General features: G+C 40.4%; 1 non-coding gene across 1 annotated transcript; it reads right to left on the minus strand.

Moving 5' to 3' along the window:
- Positions 1-3249: 3249 nt before the first annotated feature.
- Trnan-guu lies at positions 3250-3322 on the minus strand. The gene has a single exon. It is a non-coding gene; the product is annotated as a tRNA-Asn (tRNA).
- Between the last annotated feature and the right edge of the window lie 14070 nt (positions 3323-17392).

The following is a 17392-nucleotide window of genomic DNA, read 5'->3' on the forward strand; positions in this document are numbered from 1 at the left end:
GCTAGGCCCTAACATAACTGAATGATGATAAATAGTCACAGTTTACAAAATTTGAAATAAACATGTGCGGACAGAACTAGGCCAAGTAAGCCAAACTGGTCCGTTACTGACAAATATTGACCTAGCAGTCCTTATTAGCAAGGTTACCTCATTAACAAATTGTTATACATTTTTTATAACTGAACGATGATAAATAGTTACAAAATTTGAAATAAAAGATGTGCCAACAGAACTAGGCCCTGGAAGTGGAACTGGTCCTTTATTGAAAAATATTTACCTAGCACCGGGTCATTATTGGTATTATGGACCCCCAAAAGCTCAATACCTCATTAACAAACTGTTATACATAAATGCAAGTGCCGACCGAGCTTTGCTTTTACTTTACAGTTTTTTCTCAACGCTCTTATTACTGCCAAACGAGAAGAGAGAAGACAATGAAGAAATTTCAGTTTTAGATGTGAGAGGAAAACTCCAGAGAATTGGGCCAAACTCTCCCAGACAATATCTAAAAATATTTTGCGTTGTCCCAGAGACAACTTCATACAACGGAAACTTTCAGAGACATTACTGCCCTAGCAATCCTGAAGAACTGGGTTTTTCAAGCCTAGCTCAAGAAATTACTTTGTCTCACTTGCTTCAACCATACAGCAATTAGTCATGCTCAGTTTCATTTAGCCGTAACTTAATAAAATATTGACAAATTCCACCGCAAACCCCTGTCAATATTTGCCTATCGGCAAATCCTTTGCCCCAGCCCCAAACAACTTACTCACATTTGATTTGTTTGCCACAGATTACATAACTTGTTTGTGAGAGCTTTCCTCTGTCACTGGCAGCGCACCACAGGCATCTATGGATTTACTTGAGGTTTAGGAACTGAAGAAAGTATGCAGAAGTGTTTTCTGTTTTTCTTTTGACTTTTTTGTGTCCCGACAGGGTTGTTATTCTTAAAGTGGGGGGATCAAATGAAATCCTATTGGGCGAAGTGGAGGAGAGTGTGTTATTTCTACAGGGGATGTAATTAACAAGGGAACAATAGAATTGTGATCGGACATTGAAGACGACTCCTAACTAAGCAGACAAGGTATTGTCGGAGAAGTGTCTTGCCTCAAACGCTAGTCTAGTCTGGTAGTCCCAAGGTTCGTATTTTGCTTCTACCCTGGATTTTTACGCCAAAAAAGACAGCTGTGCGTATGAGACCTATAGTTCCCGCTGGCGAAACAGTTTTGAAATGTTATTTTTTTAAGGTACACCCAGCCAGTAGAGATTTTGTTGGCCTTTCACACTTTATTTGAAAGGTAAAGACGACTGGTAAAAACCCAACAGTGCATCAACATCAACAGTAACACAACAAAAACAACAAAAACAACAAAAACAACAAAATAACAACAAAATAACACCGGATTTTACACCGCAATATAAAAAGCTGTCCATAGTCCATACATGTCACCTACTCCCGCTGGTGAAACAGCTCTGAAATATTATTTTTTTAAAGGTTATACGCCCAGTCAGTAGAAAACCAAACAGTGCATCAACATCACTAGTAACACATTAACAAAAACAGCAACAACAACAAAATAACACCGTTCTATGCCGGAACAAAAATAGCTGCTCATACATGTATTCCCGCTGGCGACAAGGTTCTAAAATGTTATTTTTTTAAGGTTACGCCCAAGCAGTAGAGATTTTGTTGATCTTTCACACAATCAGTCAAAGTTAAAAACGAATGGTAAAAAACCCAACAGCACATCAACAACAACAGTAACACATCAACTAAAACAGCAACAACAACAAAACAACACCGGATTTTACGCGGGAATATAAAAAGCTGTCCATACATGCAACCTATTCACATCACTGGCGAAACAGTTCTGAAATTTATTTCTTAAGGTACACCCAGGCAGTAGACATTGTGTTAACCTTCACACTATCTTTAAAAGTTAAAGACGAATGGTAAAAACCCAAGAGTGCAACAACATCAACAGTTACACACAACAACACAAAACAGCAGCAACAACAAAATAACACTGCAACAACACCAATAACAACGACAACTACAACAACAAAATAGTAACATTTCACTAACAGTCTCCTGATGATGACTAGAGCGAGCTATTTCAAAAGTTAAGACTAATTAAGAACTCACTCCGCGTGTCTCTAAGCTAAAGTGGTATAGTCCAAGCCGATTTTCTACCTTTCGCCCAGGTAGTAGTGACAAAGCAGGCAGTTCTTTTCAGAACTTAGACTTTTCAGAACTTAGAAGTCTCCTGAAAAAACAAAATCTACTCCGCCGGGGTAGTAGAATATATAGCAAGACAACAAACTACCTTTGTGTTCACAAAGCACCAAGATTCAGCTTAAGACGAGTTGTCATCCGTATTGATTTATAATTTGTGATTTCACACTTTGCTTAGCAATTAAGATCGTTACAAACAACAAGATCGATCTTCAAGCAATGTGCAATCAACCACTGGTGAGTTTGTTGTGTTTTCATTAAAAGCCTTCCAGAAAGACTCTGCAAGTTAAGACTGTAGAACTGATTGCTCAAAATGTTTACTGGACCAGAATTTATTTGATAAGACCATCGGATGGAGTTAAACAAGCACTATGAGAAAATCGGGGCCCAATTTCAAAAAACTGTTAAGCAGAAAATACTGCTTAGCAAATTTCTTAGCTAAGCAACAAATTAGTGTGGACCAGTTGCAACAATGAAAAATTTATGTAATTTGGCTGGTAACCTGTTTCTGTTGAGCAACACTTTTCTGTGCTTAGCAAGTTTTTTTGCGCTTACAGGCTTTATTAAATTTGGGCCCTAGACGTGTAGATATCATTATGTGAAAGAATAGACCTACTTTGATACTCAAGAGAATTGAATGGTACTATCAGAATTTTCTAAAAAGATAGTACACAATGCTAGCTATTCTTCAATTAAAAAAACACAAGACTGCCAGGCAATTGTCCGAGGCCACGGCTAATTTCAAGTCAGAACATACTGCTTAAAAAATCCCTGCTTAGCAATAATGAGCAGATTACCAGTCACAAATTGTACATGTGACATGGTATTTTTACTGTTTATTCTAGTTAGCACAATTTTGCTTTGTCTAACCACGTGAGGGCGCTCTCAATAGTATTTTTATCACTTCCGGGTTCCGGGGTTATACGCGATTCGTCCTGCATAGTTTTAATAGGCATTTTGTCACTTTTGTTGCGCCGTAGTTTTAAGTTGTTTTTTGGGGTTGAAGAAAGAATTGACTAGAGTGGGATTCGAACCAACGACCTCCGGATTAACGTTCCGGCGCTCTACCAACTGAGCTATCTAGCCCTATATTGGCAGTGTCCCTATTTTGTCAATATCTTTGTTCGGGGTGCCAGTCAGAAGCCATACAACCGTTAACTGCCGTGTAGCCAGGGATCACACCCAAATTACGATGCAACCTGGGAAGCGGCAGTCAGGGGATCACCTTAAGGGGATGCGACTTTTTGTTTCAGATATCAATATAAACCACAAGGGAAACTGACTCGGTAAATAGTTTTAAGTTGCTTAAAAGGTGGATTATATTGGCTCCTTTAAAGGTCTTATTGTCCGTGATGGATATGATGTCTGTGGTGGTAATGTGTTCCAGTCTCTAATATAAATGTTTTGGGTATGAATGAATATACCCCTCGGAAATTATGCAAATATGTTTAAAGGGCCCTCACTCGGTCAAAAATACAGCACACTTGGCCTTGGCTAGGGTCGAAACATGAGGCTATTAGCAGACTTTTAACTTTTTTAATTTGATAAGGCCACTGAAATTTTAATATTGTTGTTCGGTGAGCGTTGGCGGAAAGTGACCAGACAACACAAGGTGGCAATATTAATGGTGGGATCATTAACTTCCTCAGTAAATGGACCATAAAAGAATGTATCATACATCCCATGTTAAAAGATCTGCAGCGAGGACAGGCGGGGCATGAGGATGAGTAATTGACTGATGTCGTGCCTGTAATGGTGTCTTGCTTGAGGGTTTTAGTATTGATTGGGCAATAACAGGTGGATGGGGCACTGAAGGGGGGGGGGTGCTACGGGTGCTTGCTTGGAGGGGGGAATGGGATGCATAGAGGAGATGGGTAGATGTAGAGAGGATGCTTTGAGATCGTTGGGTGCTTTGAGAGGCAATGGGATGCAGGAAAGGAACTGGGTAACACTGAGATGGGTGCTCCGGGGGTGGGGCAACTGATTGGGCAATAACAGGTGGATGGGGGCACTGGATGGGGGTGCTTGGGGTGCTTGCTTGGAGGGGTGGGTGCTGTATAAGTAGGGGATGGGATGCTTTATTGAGGGGTGGATGCAGGAATGGAATGGGTGTTTTTTTTTCGGGGGGTGGCAACTGATTGGGCAACCAGAGGGGTATGGGGCACTGGGGAGGGGTGGGGCTTTCATGGGAGGGGCTGCTTTGGGTGCTTGCTTGGAGGGGGACTGGGATGGGTGGTTGGGGTTGAGTGATGTAGGGGAGGGGTGCTTGGGGGGGATTGGTTGCTTTGAGGTGCGATGGGGTGCAGACAAAAGGAATGGGGTCATACTGAGAGGAATGTGTGCTTTGGGGGCACTGATTGGGCAACAACAGGTGGATGGGGCACTGATTGGCCAATAACAGGTGGATGGGGCACTGGGGAGCGGGTGCTTAGGGTGCTTGCTTGAAGGGGGTGGGTGATGCAGGGGGATTGGATGCTTTGAGGGGCGATGTGATGCAGGAAAGGAATGGGTACTGATGAAAGAAACAGGTTCTTTTTTTGTGGGGGGGGGGGGCAACTGATTTGTCAACCAAAGGTGGATGGGGCAATGGGGAGGGGTGGGGTTTTCATGGGAGGGGCTGCTTTGGGTGCTTGCTTGGAGGGGGACTTGGATGGGTGGTGTCGGGGATGGGATGCTTGGAGGGGAATGTGTGCTTTGAAAGGCGATGGGGTGCAGGAAAGGGAGGGGTATTGAGGTGAATGGGTGCTTGAGAGGGGGGGGTGCGATTGGGTACAGGAAAGGGACATATGTAGTGAGAGGAATAGATGCTCAGGGGGGCTGTTGGGGTGCATGGAGTCGGATGAGTGCAGGATGGGGACGGTAATGGGGGAGGTAGGTGGCTATGGAGGGTCAATTGGGTGCATGGAGGTTATTGATGTAGGGGGTAACTTGGAGGGTAATGTATGCTTTGAAGGGGGAAGGGGTGCAGGAAAAGAACTGGAGTACAGAGGATGGGTGCTTTTATGGGGGGAGATGGGGTGCATTATAGGATGGATATAACTAGCCTGTTTTTAGGATATATGATCCACAATCTTGATGCATTGGATCACAATGCCTACACAGAATGGATACAAAGTCTAGCATGCAGCCGTATCGCTACATGAAGGGTCACGGGCCTGTCTCCCCATCTCCAGCGAGTCACCCCTGGGATCACTATGAAGGAAATCAAACAAGATTGCCCCATGATCCTACCAAGACTACAGCCAAACCGCAACGTTTCTCAGAATGCCTAGGTCACGTTCGCTTCCATCGTGTGACAAAGCCACAAAAGACCTGGGCCCAACTTCAAAGAAATGCTTGAGCACAAAAAAGTAGCTAAGCACAACAAATAATGCTTACCAGAATAAGGTTACCAGCAAAACTACCATGTCACATGTGACTGGTATCCTGCTTTTGTTTGCTTAGCAGAAACATGTTAAGCACAAATGTCTGCTTTTAAGCATCTCTATGAAATTGGGCCTCTGGGCCAAAATTCACAAAGCCTGGAAGCACAAACACTTGCTAAGCTAAGAGAAATATTGCTTATCAGAAACAGGTTACCAGTCAATTTTTGTTAGAAGAGAAATTTGTCAAACAGTTTTTGTTTCTGCTTATATAACAGCTTTATGAAATTACCCCTACTTACGTCAAGAGTGTTTCACATGTTAGCAGGGATTTTTTGCTTGTGTGCATGCGTGCTCTGTTAGTGCCTGTAGGCAGGCCCAATTTCAAAGAGCTGCTCAAGCACGAAACATTGCTTTTAAAATTGAAGTACATTGGACCTAGTCCTAAACGGGTTTTATATTCAATCACCCATCCCCCCCCTCCCAACTAATGCAGGGGACCTCTAATATGGGTTCAAGTTACAGGGTTTAGATTTCCTAAATCCAGCTGTAGGCCAACAGACTTTTCACAAACACTGCGACCAGACTTCGTGGGGCTATAACAACTTAATTGATGATCAAGTGATGACTCATAAATTTTCACTAAATGCGCACATGTTATAAATTTATCGGTATCCCGTCGTTGACGTTCATGTCAGTTTGCGAGACTCTGTTCACTGCGTGTGAAGTTTAACACATTTGTGGAAGAAAGTCATCAGGTTTTTATACAAATTCAGGGAGGGGGTGGTAAGTGCAGAGTTTGAATCCCATGACTATCGCTGAGTGATTTTATAAGATATTGGCAAGATTGTGCTGTGGAATAACTCAAGGAATTTGAAGCCATGGCATGGTTTTTAGACGGACAAGTTTTACAGGAAACTAGCAGAGTTTACCAGTCTGAAGGAGACATTGGAATATTGGCATGAGCCCACTTTCATAAAGCTTCTAAGCAGAAAATAATGCTTGGAAAATTTCTTTCCTAATGCTAATCAACAATGAGCGAGACACCAGTTGCAACAATGTAAACTTTATGGTAATTTGGGCTGGAACCAGTTTCTGTAAACAAAATTGTTGTGTGCTTAGCAATTTTTCATGCTTAGGGGCCTACCAGACTACAGATTTTATGAAATTGGGCCTTGCTGGGGAAGGGGGTTGGATTGGTAGGGAGATAGATTGTGATGGAGTGAGGGCTTAGGGAGTGCCATATGGTGTTGGCTCACTTATCTTAAGGTAATCATTTTTGTCACCTTTTTCATTCAATGGACGACAAAGTCAAAAATCGCTTTCTACATTTTAGAGTTTTTTTCAATTCTTGCCTTTAATTTTTTTAACGAGCAGTTAAGAGCACTGGACTCAAGCTCTGGTGGTTCTGATCAGCAGACAGTGTGGGTTCAAGTTCTGGTCAGGAGACGTGTTCTTGAGTAAGATACTTTATGATAACTTTTGTCCTTCGAATGGGACATGAACCCATAGGTCTCATGTACTAGGATTGGTGGTGCACATTAAAGAATAAAAAACATTTATCGTGGAAGAGTAGAGAGTTAACCTCAGTGTTTCTGGTTCACATAGTAAGCACCCTTAACAGGTTTCCTCAGGCTTGTGAGCTACCGTGATTCTTCCTCCATGCCGTGATAAAGTTCACTCATGAGGCATGGTTTCTTTACTGAAAGTATTTAATTATAATGAAAACAATAGTACACAAGAGACCCAGCCCAAATTAGCAGCTGTTACATCCAATCTTGGTCGAGGCCGAATCCATGACTATAGCTCCTGGGTTAACAGCCCCTGGGCTCAGACCAATGTCAAACTAAAATCCTTGGGTATTTAATTATTAGTGGTTCGGATCAAATATTGTAACAAGTTACCTGATGCAAAATGCCAAGCACCACAGGTCACTTTAAAGGCACTGGACACCTTTGGTAATTTAGAGTAAATTGGTACAATGTATACATGAAGGCAGAGATCTTGTGATTAATTTAGCTTTTTGTGGCAACACAGGCTGTATACTCCCATGGGAGCTGAAATGGTTTGAGGAATGAATATATAGTGTCAGGCAGGGTCTGAGGTCATCGGTCAGCATGCTCTATGTCCCCCTGACCTGTTTATTAGGCTTTGGGGATATGGCATTCAGTAACATTTCACCCCCGCCTCTGGAACTCTGCCTCAACATCTCAAGGCAGACATGACATCTCACGATTCCAACATTCTCTCAAAACCCATCTCTTCAGATTAGCCTTATAAAGATATCAAGTGAAATTTTCTTCTTGTTCTTGACCAGCGTCTTTGAATGTCACACAGAAGTGCGCTTTAAAAATGCTGTGTTATTACACGGGTAATAATGTTCATGCGCCAAAAGTGTTAAAACTGTGGAAAACTAGAAAAATACAAATTATTTGTAATTTGATTATAAGATAGAGGGATTCATTACAATGTGTTTTTTCTGTAAATTATATTTCAAGGTAAAATACACATGAAACCAAAGTTTTGCAAGGTAAAAAGAGTTACATTGTAATTATCTTGAATAACATATCATATTGGCCCTGTAGACATAGTACATACAGTTACACCCTCCAAAGTTTAATAATAACAAAGACTTGTAATGCGCACATCCTCCCTGCCGGGTGTTCAAGGCACAGTAATTCCCCCCACCCCCCCCAAAAAAAAAAAACCACAACAACAAAAACAAAAGAAAACAGACACAACAAAATTAGTCTGAAAACCTGTGACATAAGATAAGTTTTGATAAGAGATTTGAATAGTGTGGTGCAAAGACAAGATCTAAGATTAAGTGGTAGAGAGTTCCAGACGGGTGGTGCACCTAATGAAAAGAAACTGCAGCCGATTTCACGAAACGCTAGGATTAGTCCTATCTCGAGCTAGGACGAGTAACCCGTCCTAACTTAGGATGGGTTCAATGCGTCCTAACGTGTATGGATACGGAACTTAAAGGAAAACATTGCCTTGGATCGGTCGAGTTGGTCTTTGAAAAGCGTTTGTAACCGTTTGTTAAAGTAGAATACAATGATCCACACAAACATGCCTCGAAATTGCACAGTTTTGCACAATTGCTCGAAATTGCACAGTTTTCCTTTAACCTTGTCGACTAACACGGTCGGCCATTTATGGGAGTCAAAATTTTGACTCCCATAAATGGCCGACCGTGTTAGTTCGCACAGTAAAAGGAAAACCACGTAATTTCGAGGCAAACTTGTGTGGATCATTGTATTCTACTTTTAAAACATCTTTCCAACCATATGCATTTTATAAAAAAAGATTACAAACGCTTTTTATATAGACCAACTCGTCCAATCCAAGGCAACGTGTTCCTTTAACTCAGCCAAAGTCCTAGGAATAATCCTAAGTTAGAATGAGTTGATGAAATAGACACGGCTGTCACTCCAGCAGTGTTGATACTGGGCCCAATTTCGTAGAGCTGCTAAGCAGAAAAATTGCTTAGCATGAAATTTCTTTCTTGATAAAAACAGGATTACCAATCGAATTTCCAATCGTTGCATATTGCTTGGTACTGGTATTCAGCTGTTGTTTGCTTATCCTGAAAATCACGTGGAAATTCGGATGGTAATCCTGTTTTTGTCAAGGAAGAAATTTCATGCTAAGGAAATGTTTGTGCTTAGCAGCTCTATGAAATTAGGCCCAGGTCATTGAGGAGAAGCATGGTCCTGGATCAAAGGTTGAAGTATTGTTTGTAACAATAACACAATTCCTTCGGTGGTCTCAAACGCCCAATTGTTTTAGTCGGGCTAAATCAAAGAGCGACCCCATTGTGTGGTCATGGTCCCAATCGCCTTGAAGGCATTATCAACTTTAGCTCTATAAATTAGCTTCAATTAGGTTTGTGTAGTAACTCTGGTGTAAAATTTCTATCATTCTTGGAAGCCTTTAATAAGCCTTGTCATAATTGGCTGATGTATTAAGCCCTGCCGACCTTATAACTGACAGTGTGAGGCTCCGCCCCTCGGGAGTCGCAAACGATGGACATGCTTCAATCACATAGAGTACAATTTTTGTTTAAAGCCATTGGACACTTTCGGTAAATAAAACAGCATTGTCCAATAGCCCACACTTCGTGTATCACAACTTATATGTAAAATAACAAACTTATGGAAACTTATAATAGGCTCAATCGGTCATCAGAGTCGGGAGAAAATAACGGGAAAACCCACCCTTGTTTCCGCACGTTTCGCCGTGTCATGACATGGGTTTAAAATAAATCTGTAATTCTCTATATCGAGAATTGATATTGTTTTAATGTTTTCTCAAAAAGTAAAGCGTTTCATGGAAAGATATTTCAAGAGAAGTCTTTCCCCATTACCTTCTGTAAACCCTGTAAGTTATTTGTAGATCTGTGAACTTTTTTTTTCTGTTCCGAAAGTGTCCAATGGCTTTAAATTGAACTAGCTGAACATTCAGGAGCTACTCAAGCAGAAAAGTATGTCGCTTAACAAAATATCGGTTGACCAAAAGAAAATATTACTGGAGTGGGACTTGGACCTGTGACCTCCTGATTAACATGCTGTTGCTTTACCAACTAAGCTATGGAGTAGCCCAATGTTGTCTCCCTATTAATTTTGTCAATATCTATGTTCGTGGGTACCAGTCAGAAGCCATTCAACTTGTAACTGCTGTATTGACCCAATTCACGTACTAGCGTCATCATCAGAATAATCTTGGATGCGGCCTTTTTTGTGGTCAATGTCAATGTGTGTTATTCAGAGAAGTGTGCATTTTAGGCGAAGCGGCGTTTACACGCAAACCTATTTACCACCAACATGGTGAGCGTGGCATCAGTCGTCGCGTGTGATGCGCGTGCAAGGGGTCAATAGCCAGGGATCAAACCAAGGATGGGTTCATGATAAATATAACAATGAAGAATGAAGTAATGCCTCACTAAAATGAGCCATTTATTAAAAAAAAAACGTCTCCATCATCTATAGTTTTTTACAATGGGTTTCTTTGGGTTTTTTTTTCAGTTGATTCTTTTCACCCACACCCCACCCACAATTTGGGGGAATTTTTCTGATGGCCCCTATAGCAGGACCGGACGGAGGAAGGCAAGACTACTGTATCATAGATTAGTCTACAATGTCTGACCCAGTTTTGAAGACAGTTTCAAATTAGGCCAAATTGAATCTTTTACCACAATGGGCTTATATTTCTCCTAATTAATTGAAGGTAATAAACCTACTTTAAAAAATTCAGCCCAGGGCAGTAGTTTAGGAGTAGGGTCAGCTACCAATGAGTTGACCTCGCACTTTCAACATTAAAGGGTATGGGTACTTTTTGTACGACACAAAACACAATGTCCACAGACTTACATTAAACTTACACAGTTTGAAGATAATGATGGTAATAGAAAACTTCCCTTTAAGAGTTTGTCTACTTTTGGTAAGACACAAAACACCATATGTCCACAGGTTTATTTTAGCTCACTTCAAATATAAATTGCCGAGGTGCTGCAGCTTTTTGGGAAATGAGTAAAGCAAATGTACACAACAAAATAATTTGTGTGCGTCTCAATGAGATGTAAATGATTTTAGCTTGTAAACCGTATTAACAGGACTCTTGAAAACATTGCTCTGTGATTTTCACAATTTTCTCAAAACTAAGGAAGCTGAAACGTCTACAGATACAAAATCTTCATTCACAGTGAGTATGGGGATTCATGTCATGGCCAAAAACTTGATCTACAAAAGGTATAGGTAGAGTATGGATTGGTTTTTGGCAACATTTAGCTGATTTAGGTCAAACTGCCAAGATACAATATAGGCCTAAGTCACCTGTGAAAGTTTCAGATGAATACTGTGTCAACCTGTTGACAAGACAGCAAAAAAACTGTCAAGCTTTTGTCATCAAGACGTTGAATCCCTCACGTTTAGCGACGTGATGAGTGTACAAAACCACATCTCCGGCCAGCCACAGCATTCCCCCTCACAAGATTTTAGTCGGGATTTGGTAAAAGGGGTCAAATTTCCTTGAAATTTAAAAATGATGGAGTCGTCCTCTCAATTTTTCACTTTCTAGACAGTTACAAATGACATAAATCTTGAGGTCTGGAGGTAACGGGTATACGAAACCCAAATCAAAATGAAGATCGGGTACCCAAAAGAAAAATACCAGAAAACGCACAGCACCAGTCGGGGACTTTGAATTTTTGCTTAGTAGCAACTTTTTGTGCTTTTTAAAAGCAGTTCCATGCCTGTTTGCTTCGGGCAAGGGCACCAAGGCATGTTCTCCTTGGTAAAGGGCACCCTGGGCATTTCAAGGGCAATGACCAGAAGGTAATCGCCTCTGTTGTCTCTGCGAAGCATAAGGCATGCAGTTCCTGGGCCCTAGAGTCAATCTAAGACTAAGAGGCACTTTTTTGATTAAAATTTGCCCCTTTTTGTTTTTGATCAGCCTGCATTCCTTTAGAGGCCACGTCTGTTTTCATAACGGTCAATTTTGGGCAATATATCCAAGATCCCAGGGGCTTTGAATGGCTGCAGAACTTTTATGACCCTTAAAATAACTCCTATTAGATTTGGATTTCCTTAGCATTGTTTTCAAGAATAATAAAATAGGGTCTACTGGGAGTGATGGACTTTCAAAGGAACCAAATTTATCCATTTAGATAATTTTTGTTGGCAAAATACAGGAAATTGGTCATAAATTACATTAGGGCTTTATAGACCATGTAACCTGTGCGTCGCATGTTTATAAAAGAGCCACATAGCCTTGACTTCCTGTTGCCACGGTTTGTACACAGCTCTATTGGAAGACAACATCAAATCTTACGCAACAGGCTGATTTCAGGTAGATAGATAGATAGATATAAACGTTTATTCAATGTTGCAAATAGTGTATAATACAGAGTAATATGGACAAAATAAAAGTAAATATAAAATATATTAAAAGATGAAACAATAAACAAAAGGCAACATCTAGGTCCGGGGAGAAGCACAGCTTTTGTTCCCCAGCCTATGAACAGACAAACCAAAAAAACAGACAGACATTAAAAATACAGGACAAAACTAACAGGACAAAATTTACAGGTGTAAGACAGAAGTTGTGTAGTTCTACCAACCAAAGACAAAATGCTTACACACTAGAAATTGTGCATGGTTTTCACTGTTCCTGACTCATAGAGTGGATTAAGCCTTAATTTTCACAGGGTTGTTAAGGCAGTGGACACTATTGGTAATTACTCAAAATAATTATTAGCATAAAACCTTTCCTGGTGACAAGTAATGGGGAGAGGTTGGTGGTATAAAACATTGTGAGAAACAGCTCCCTCTGAAGTGCCATAGTTTTGGAGAAAGAAGTAATTTTCCACGAATTTGATTTCGAGACCTCAAGTTTAGAACTTGAGGTCTTGAAATCAACCATCTAAACGCACACAACTTCGTGTCTTTTCTTTCATTGTAATCTCGCAACTTTGATGACCGATTGAGCTCAAATTTTCACAGGTTTGTTATTTTATGCATATGTTGAGATACACCAACTATGAAGGCTAGTCTTTGACAATTACCAATAGTGTCCACTGCCTTTAATTTTCACAGGGTTGTGTTATTCACAGATGATCACACAAAATTAATTTGGCCAATGACGACTATTTTGCTTGCTCAACTGATGTATCATAAATTTTTGTGATTAGGGCTCGAATTTTACACTGGATTTAGCGTTGGGCCGGTAAACTGGTCTTGTGTTTTTCAGTTGATTAACACTACCTCCTGATCATGACTAGAGCAAGCTAGTTGAAATGTTAGAGACCAATTAAGAACTCACTCCCCTGTAGTGAAGTAGTCCCAGCCATGTTTTCTATACTTTCAGCCCAGGTAGTAGTTAAAAAGCAGGACAGTTCTTTTGAGAACTGAGAAGTCTCCCGAATTCTGAAAATCTACTCCCCGGTAGTAGATTAAAGAACGACAGTTCTCTAAGAACAAACTCTATCTGGCAAGTATGTACACACATGGTGTTACCACAAACCTATTGATACCTCACCTTTCGAGATTACCCAAATTGTGTATATTTTTAATCACTCCTGACTGGCTCGGGTTTTTATGTTTTATTTTAATTGTTAGTTATTCTTAAATTCATTCATATTGTTATTGTAGTTTCAAATCGTTTTCTGTTTAAATCTTTTTAATATTTTTTCTTTTCTTGTTACAGCGCTTTGGGGTCGTTAGGGCGTAAAGCGCTTTATAAATGTTACCATTATTATTTATTATAGACCTTATTGCAAATACGAATGCGCAAGCGCAGACTGTTGAATGAGGTGCATTGTGGGATAGATATCGATCAAATTTGGATACCAGCTAGACCACAATGCACCTAATTCCAAGCTTTACGCGCGCGCCCCAGTATTTGCGAAAAGGTCTATGCAATGCCTCAAATCCCATACCAGCTCCCTCTCTCTTCTTTCTCAGTCAAGTAGATTTTGGGCTTAGTAAAATAAAGTTCTGGTCTGCCATAAAAATGTTTAATTACAGGCCCTGATGTCTTGTGGAATTTTACCCCAAATTAAAGCCTTGATGATGTGGGGCGGCAGGCCTGTATGACTAGTGCAACAAGTCCACATGGCGCCATGGATAGGCCTACATCAGGAATGTTGTAATAGTCATAGTTGTGACTCTAACTTGTGTAAGAAACAATTAATCACCAAGCTATACAAGTTATAATGGTTATTGTTTTAAAGCGCTTCAGCCACAAATTTATCAAGGCTTTGGTTACAATTTGAAAAAGTTACAACAACTGACAGTTAGCATTGTTATATACTTGGTTGTGATTGATGGCTATATGGCAGTTTCAGTTGTATGGCTTCTGACAGGCACCCCGAACAAAGATATTGACAAAATAGGGAGACTGTCAACAAAGGGGCTAGATAGCTCAGCAACGGCACGTTTATCCGGAGGTCATTGGTTCCAATCTCGCTCTAGTAATATTTTTTTTTTTCAACCCTAGTCACTTTCATTTATATCACCCAGGCCTAGAGCGAAGGTAAATTAAATTTGAATTTACTTTTCTCAGAGGAAAGGGACCTCATTGTTGTTGCTATGAGTAAGTAATTATTTTGATTGCGACAACCAAAACAAGCCAGCATCTTTTTATGAATCAATCAAAGATGACTTTGACCGAAATTTCAAGTGAATTAGAAAAACAAGACAAAAACTTTGGACATAACTAGGGCCCAAGTTCATAGAGCTGCTTTTATTTATATGCAGAAAATATTAATTAAGAAATTTCTGCTTAGCAGGTATGAGCCGGATAGTGACACAGTGGTTTTGTTGGTAACCATTTTAGGGCAAATAAGTGTTTATGCTTAGCTTCTTTTTGTGCTTAAGTGCGCTCTATGTATTAAGGCCAAGGTCAGAATGATAGGTTTGTTTTTACGTACAGCGTTCAATTCTGGTTTGTCAGATTTATCCTTCCCTAGCCTGTAGAAAGGTTTTGACAAATATTTTCTCACAAGCCACTTGGCACGGCAGTCAAAGATTGTTGTAATTGCTCTATCCTTTTACATCACTCCTATTTCACATGGACGTTTCATTGCGTTAAGTTAAAGGCACTGATGATGTGGCAAGGATTTTGCAATCGATTGCAAAACATTGCGTTAGGTTTGGGGGAAGGGGGAACAAGAAGGTATAAATACTGCACAGTGATAACTTATATTGTGTTTTTGTTATCGCTCTTCTGAAGGCAAAGAGTCTATGATGTTGCCACCATCTTGGGTCTTCTCCCTTTTATCCAATAACAGTAGTTAATGCTAACTTCATTTCACAAAGAGAAACCAGACTACTTCTTATTCCGGCCACGGTTTGGTTACATTGATTTGAATGGGAGAATCAAGATGGCCGCAATAGTATGAAATTTCTATAGCACAGACCACTTCAGGGGGCCCCCCCCCCCTTACTCCTAGAACTATGCGGTTTCGTTTTGCTTTCGTACTCCCCCCCCCCTCACCCCAACCAAGAATCAAGATGGTCGCAATAGCATGAAATGTCTATAGAGCACAGACCACTCCTTGGGCCCCCCCCCTCACCCAACCCACTACAGAAACTAAAGTTACACAAAGAAGTCGGTTTAATTTATTCAGCAAGCCCTTGGGCCAATATATTAGAATTGAAAATAAATTGGGAAACTAAAAGTCCTGCAACAACTGTTTTACTTATTTTTTACAAAAAGAAACATCCCCTTTGAGTAATAAAAAATAGACAAGATGCTATTTTATTTTACAAGGAGAAGGAATGAAAAGATGGTAGCAGGATACAGAAACTTTTCCAATGAACAGAGAAAAAAAAATAGAATAACAAAATGATTAGGCTTAATTAAAAAAGTTAAATGCAATAATTATTGCAGCCCAATAAATGACATTGCTTTGGCCATGGAGACTCTATGGGGCTGTAACTAACAAATTAATATTGTATCTCAATTAACGACAAAATCATCTCAAATTAAAATCACTTACCACTCTTCTTGGTATTACAATCCCCTTAGTACCGCTACGTTCGTTCCAAGCTCCAAGCTTTCATTGACGTCCAATCCAAGATTACGCAACAAACAAACAGACGCAATCAAAATGGCGACTCGTTTCAAAAATCACGGCATACGCCAAAATATCCAATTTGCTCTAGAACTTGGAACAAATGCAGTTAGTACTTCGTTCGACAACCCTAGACCCGTAAGAATGACTTTGCAAACCACATGTGGTGACTGGATTTCTGTGTTGTCCCCTTTTTGAAGGAATCTGTTGCACGAAAGCAGCAACTTGCTTGGAGATTACTAACGGAGATTTCCTTCCTGGATGATGAAAACCGCAAGACTCAAGTGTAACTCCTCCCCTTTTGATGTGACGTAAAAATCAAGCATGATCTCCCGTGCAGACAAACTGCACGGCTAAGCTCCGCCTTCTCATTTACATATCCACTACTACTAGCCAATCAGTAACTCCTAATTTCCTGCGAACACGCCTGTACATGCGTTCAATGCACAAACCACTGATGGTAAGCCCCGCCAATCAGACACTGTCGGTGACCAATATAAACTTTTCGTAGCATAATTATTTTGACTGAGGTAAAACTTGAACAAAATGGAATGAATTGGATTGGGGATGGGAAGTAGAGAATTTGGGCAAAATGTGAGTGAGTGGAGATTTTTGGTTAGTGACTCAAGATACACCTGCTGGACTATGGCATGCCCTTACTGTACACAATGGAGTCCCAACCCAAACACAATAATTGTAGGGAAAGGAAATTAAAAATAAAGCGTGCATCTGGATACAGACTTGAACATACTTTGCTAGCTACCGTTTTCGTTTCACACAAAAAAACTAATCAGAGAAACACAGAAACAACACCAAAACGTGGATAAAGAGTTGGTGAAGGAAACTATGCGTGCGTTCGTTCATTCATTCATTAAAGGTTTATTAAAATTCACATGGTACCGCTGAATTGGGTGATTTATATCATAATTATAGTTTTATTTGATGCAAATGTCATTACCAAGTCCCCCAAATACGGAACCTTTTACATCAAATGAGAAAGGGTGTCTCGATCGGGGTTTCCATGTACCCCATCGGGGTAGTTTAAGTTGAGACGACCCTGGTTTAACCATGTAGGTCGTTGAGCCTCGTGCTAAATCTATATGATTAAATCATTGTTAGTGTATTGCTCCGTGATTAAATCATCACGATATGGGCGATACCAATATTCATAAGGGGGGATTGCTTTGATGTGATGGTGTGTGTTTGTGTGAGAAG

Source organism: Asterias rubens, chromosome 22 (genome assembly GCF_902459465.1).
Source record: "Asterias rubens chromosome 22, eAstRub1.3, whole genome shotgun sequence".
Lineage (NCBI taxonomy): Eukaryota > Metazoa > Echinodermata > Asteroidea > Forcipulatida > Asteriidae > Asterias > Asterias rubens.